Below are 6,132 nucleotides of genomic sequence, written 5' to 3'. Positions count from 1 at the left end.
AATCCTACTTTCTCTAGAGCATGAGCAATATCACCAATGGGTACACTTGATTCTTTACCTTTTATTACTACTTGCAGTCCTTTGCTGCTTTTGAGCCGGTACGTATTGTCATTATGGTGTTAGGTTACCAACCGGTAATTTTCTTCAGTTTTCAGAAGTTTGGTCTCTTTAATGTTGCCCTTGGTAATTGACGTTGCGTGGAACGTATTGTCTCCAATAAGCTGAACTAATTTATTCACGAGCTCACTACAGTTTTGCTCTCGTAATTAAATTGGGGTCGGTTTGGGTTTGGCTTTGGAAACTTCATTCGGCTCTTCGTCACATTCATTGTCCAGAATCGCAAACTTATATCCCAGTAGAGGTTTAATGTCAGAGGTTTTCGTTTTTGCCATTTTTGACGGACTTAAAATTTTTTGCTGCTTTTGGGCTTAATTTTCGTTTGACTTGTATGTACCTATTAATACCCCTTTGAGACAATGTACGGGTTGTTGGATTAAGTAGGTCAACTTGCTCTACGCTGCGTTGCTTGGCTTGGGCTGGTGCTGATATTCGCGTTTGTGCAGGTGTGGGTGAACTGCGTTAAGAAACCGCGGTGTAGGACCTCGGAATAGAATTAGAGCACACCACAAACTAGACTGCAAGTGATTGTAACTAGTCCAAATTTTGGTCCAAGAACATGTAAAAATTTTATTTACATTTAACATTGAATGTCCTAGGCTCGGACCAATTGTCGGCTTCTGCATTACGTTGTAACCAATTTTAAGGGGGAGGGGGAAAAAAAACAAAAATAAAACTTGCGCTAGCTGTGATTCGAAACGGGGTTCTCAGATTTTTTAAGCGGTTACTCTCTCTTGCCAAATCGTAAGGGTAAGCGTTGCCCAGCGGAGTTTTATTTATTTACAATTTTTATTCTTTATAAATAGAAATTTTGTTGTAATGGATGTAAATCGGTTAATTTTATTAAGTTCACTAAAAGAAATTGTGAATGATTTGGTGGATTCTTCCTCGTCCTCAACTGAGAATGAAATTGAAACGTTAGTTCTTGGAAGAAATTCACAGCCTAGAGTAAACAGATTTGTGGAAGATATTGTTAACTCTTATTCTGAGGCAGAGGTAAATAAACTAGTTTTAAATAAAATGAAAATTTTCTTAAAAATCTGAAATTACAGTTCAAGAAAAACTTTCGCGCCAGTCGTGACCTTACCGAATATCTTGTCGCTAAATATTCTGCGAGCACATGGTTTACAACAAGGAACTACAAACGAGGAAGACTGCAAACGCCAGAGGAATCTCATATGCTCGCATTTTTGTGGTAGGCTTAATGCAACGTTTAGAGAGAATCTTCATATTTTATTTATTTGTATATTTAATTACTATTTTTTTTTTTATTAAGGTTTGCCGCAAATAAAACCACTTTCAGAAAAGTTGGAAATCTATTTGACATGTGTTTGTCAAGTATGTATAATACCTTCAACAAAGTTTTGAACTTTCTTGTTAGGGATATCGCGCCGGAAGCAATAAAGTTTCCCAATGAAACCCATGAAAAGAAGTCATCGCAAAAGCATTTGAAAAAGTAAATATTATTCGATAAAATCCTAATTGTCTCATTATTTAAATTTTGTGTAAATTGTAGATAGCTGGATTCCCGAATGTCTTGGGTTGCATATATGGAAGTTCCATCTCTAGTAGAAAGCAAAAAAATAAAATACGGTCCACTTATACGAGCAGACACGATTGCGTATCCATCACTCTGCAAGGCATATGCGATTCGAAGTTACGTTTCTTGGATGTATTCACTGGAGTGCCTAGCAAAATCCATGACGCAAGAGTTGTGAGATTGTCCTTCATTGAAAAGGAATTATCAAGTGCATGTGCACCTAAGTACCATTTGTTAGGTGACTCAGCGTATCCCCTAAGGGAGTTCTTACTAACACCATACCGGGATTATGGAAATTTGACAGAAGCTGAAAAATTTCACAGCATGAAATTTTGTCAAACCAGGGTGAAAATTGAAAATGCTTTTGGTATGGAAATCAAGATTCCGTCAGCTAATGCGTTTAGATTTCCACAATGTTCAGTCGATGGCAAAGTTTGTTAAAGCGTGCTGCGCTCTTGATAATCCTTGCATTGAAAGAGACGACGTTGTTGTTTTCAGCATCATAGATGATGACATCGAAAATATTTCCACGGAACGAGGCGATAGGAGAGAACAACTACTTTCACAATTAGGCCAGATTAAACGAAACGATGTTAAAAATCTGCTATACATTCAAAGAAACGTACAAATAAATTAACATCTTCATTTATTTACTTAAAATAGTTATAGTTCATATTTCTTAATTTATTTATTTGCTTAAAATAGTTATAGCTTTATAGTGAATGTAAAAGGGTAAAAAAAACATAAATACTTCTTAAAAATAAGGTACTTCAAGCCTTTTCATAAAATTTTCATAATATCTACATAAATTCATATATGTTCTACATACAGGCACGTTCATTTCAATCACTCTTGACCGTTTTGCAACAAATTCGTAAGAAGGTGCTGAATATTACTGAGCGACTCCGTATGACGTCTTTCTCGAGCCTCTTCCTTTCTTTTTGCTATTTCTAGCAGCGTCTCTTGCACCGATTTTTTTTTTCTACCTCCTTCGCCTTTGGACTTGGTGTACTCGTAACCTTCATTGCTATTGCTTGGCTGCTCATTTGTACTTCCGGCTCTATTGAGTCATCCATTGCGCTAATATTTTCCAGCTCTTGTGCAAACTCTACTCTTTGCCTCTTAGCGCCAGACGTGTGGTTATTTTCAACTGCTGCTTTCCTCCTTTTCAGACCAGTTTTGTATCTTTCTTCACACTGTTTTGCTGTCCTACCCGCTATTTCTGTTGAGATCTTTTCCCACATTTCCTTCTTATTCCGAAGAGCCTTCATCGGTCCAATCTCCGAAAAATAGCTGGCGTATCTGTCGAGGAGAAGCCGGGTCTCACTGGCTGACCACACTGCAAGAAAAAACATATTGAATGCTCGTTTTTCCACTTGGGCTACTTATGTATATTTTTGTACTTACTTTGTATACGTTTGAAGCTCCGGTTTTTAATTTTTTGTTGCTCCATTTTAATATTGCGATAATTTCTAATAATATACTATATTTCTTTCTCACTGGGATAATGCAACCATTTCACAGGGCGTAGAGGAACATTTTAATGATGTTGCCATACAATCGGGCTACATTTTTTTCGAGAAAAGAAAACACCATAAGTGCCTACATATCAGCAAATCGTACCGTATGCATTACATTCGGACCACTTTTAGTACAATTCACCTGTTTTACATTACATTGCTTTAAATTTTTGGACTATCTTTGGTCTAGTTACAAAACTACTATACCTACGACAATATTTTTCTAGCAATTGGACCAATCTTTCCTTTAGGGCGCTGTTATGGTTGTAGTCGTTGTGAGAGCTGTGCTCACCGTTGTTACTGTGCTTGTTGCTCAGCTAGTGCTTTGTTGTTGCGTTAGAACAACTTGGTCTACCAGAGTCATTGGCGACTGTGCATGCCAAGATGTAATGCACGAGGTTTGGGGGGAGGGAGAGAACGATTTATCGCGATCAGCATTGTTTGTGGGGGAAACGAACGAAAAGTTATCATTTCGCCGATCAGCTGAATGCTTTCGGTCAGCTTCTATTACGGCAAGGTTTATTTCACTGCACTTGGTGCTTGTTTCACTATTCGGTAAGCGCGGTGGGGCCGGAGCTGCTTCTATTTTATTGTATGTTGGCACATTTAGTTGAATTTCTCGCGGCATTGCGAAAATTCGTAAAAAGTAGTTTATAATTATTAGCAAATAAGTAGATAGCTTATTTATGCCTAGTATTGTCTGTTTGCGTTGGTTTTGTTCTTTTTTTCTTTGCTTTACGTGAATTATTATTAATAATTTTTCGGTGGAGCGATTAAAAAACACGACCGCACAGGTTGACAGTCAATCACTACCTCGATAATTTGACACCTCTTTTATGAAAGATGACCCGTGGCGATAGTTTCAGTATCATCCTTGTGAAGTTCGAGCACTCGCCTGTGGGTTTTGTTGATCTCCCTCTAGTTCGATTGGTTGACGTACTAGGCTTTTCTTCGTCAAATAAACTTATACGAGCTAGCCAGTTTTCATGCTTCTTTACAAACTTAATAGAATAACGTTTGGTGGCTTGCGATTTTCTTTTTATTTTGATGTAAATTAAATTAGTTCCTTCCTCCAGAAAATAAAGTACACATAATACTTTACTTTTTGAAGTCGGTGACAGGTAACAAGATCAACGGAAATAAGGTCAATTGACTTTATTTCCCACCCTGGTGCAAAATAAAGTCAATTGACATTATTACCTTTTCAAAAGCGAAATAAAGTCAACAAAAATTTGGAAATAAAGTCATTGACGCTATTTCCTCATTCAAATGGCAACAATGCTTAAAGTATGTCGATTCATAGAAAAAAAGTGTTGTTCTTACAATAAAAATTGCTCCGTAAGTGTTGTTTTTTAATAGATGAAAAAGGTTATTGCCAAATCCTGAGTGTGGTGATATTAATCCACACACAATCATGAACTACCACCAATTGATTTTATTAAAAAAAATTTAAATTATGAATATGTAAAAACACGATGCGGAAACCTAAACGCCTGCGCACAGCTGGAATACGAGAAATATTTGAAGAAAGAGTGTAGATATGATCCATAACGAATGTCTAAGGTGGAAAAGAAACCAATCTTTCTATAAGGAAACAATTATAGAAAAAGAATTTTCTTACACTGTATTCATGTCTCCGCCAGCAATTTGTGACGACATCATTTAAAAGCAGCTAAGGAGAACGACGACACTATTTATTAGATGGCACATTCAACGAGCCAATGTGCCAAAACGCGGGTATAAACAATTAATGATTATTTAATATCGGAACCGAGATCATATAAGTTAATTGATTGGTTTTCACACACTTTTGAAACACAAATTATATGATTTTTTACTGCAGACAAGTTGTTGCCAAAACACAGCAGAAATCTTCCTTAGTTATGAGGTCGTTATATAAGGTAGCATTACTATCACCGATGACAGTTAAAGCTTAGGCCGCGGCGTAGCGTGACGTGTGCGCGCCGGTCGCGCGGGGTACACGGGGCGCTGACGCGGGCCGCCGCGAAGCTAAGCAAATTTAATGTTTGAAAGAGCAATAATGTCAATGGATTTTATTTCGCTTTTAAAAAGGTAATAATGTCAATTGACTTTATTTCGCACCAGGGTGGGAAATAAAGTCAATTGACCTTATTTCCGTTGATCTTATTACCTGTCACCTTTGAAGTCCAATAGCGACTGTTGTTAAACGCTGTATTATACATAGGTTTATACATATACGGAAATCACTAATCATCAAACGCGTCCCTACTCATTACACATTTTGCAAATAAAATGAGCGAAACATAGAAATGAATTACCCCATAGGCAGGGTTGAGCAAATTTTAATTGTAAGGACAATTAACAATTAATTAATTAATTAATTGTTAATTGCTGCCATTACAATTTACAGTTGGTTAATTAACCTAACTAATTGTTAATTGTAGTGGTAGCAAATTGTTTTGTGAATTTTATTAAAAATTTACTTTTAAAGATGCCCACTACATAGGCCTGGGAGGTCCATGTCAATACATTGAGAATTTTCAATAAGATTGATGCAGTGATGGGCAAAACTGTATTTACTAAGTATTAAGTACTAAGTACAAAAGTATTTAAGTATTTGTGTTGTGGTAAATACCAAAGTACTACTTACTTAAGTATTTTGGATGTTACTAAATACCAAGTATGCTAGTATTTTGTTACTTTCACAGCCCTAAATAATTTGTCTAAAAGTATTTAGTTAGTTTCACCTAACCAAGCACCACGTACATAAGTACTTTGAGACTTTGGCTTCACTAACTACCGCGTACCAAAGTATATAGTGACTTTGCCTTCACGAAATACCGCGAACAAAAGTATTTAGAGATTTTGTCTTTACTAAATACCGCGAACAAAAGTACTTAGTATTTAGGGCTTCACTAAATACTGGAAACCAAACCACTAAGCACTTATGTCTTGATTAAATACTTGTATTAA

The 6,132-nt window shown here is 36.4% G+C and overlaps 1 pseudogene; it reads right to left on the bottom strand.

Annotated features, from left to right (window-relative positions):
- Positions 1–2,503: 2,503 nt before the first annotated feature.
- Positions 2,504–3,110, bottom strand: LOC118756032 (annotated as a pseudogene).
- Positions 3,111–6,132: the final 3,022 nt, after the last annotated feature.

This window comes from Rhagoletis pomonella, unplaced genomic scaffold (genome assembly GCF_013731165.1).
Source record: "Rhagoletis pomonella isolate Grant_MI unplaced genomic scaffold, Rhpom_1.0 Rhpom_scaffold_00002, whole genome shotgun sequence".
NCBI lineage: Eukaryota > Metazoa > Arthropoda > Insecta > Diptera > Tephritidae > Rhagoletis > Rhagoletis pomonella.
The sequence above is the reverse complement of the archived record's forward strand: the minus strand, read 5'-3'. Positions and strand labels throughout refer to the sequence as shown.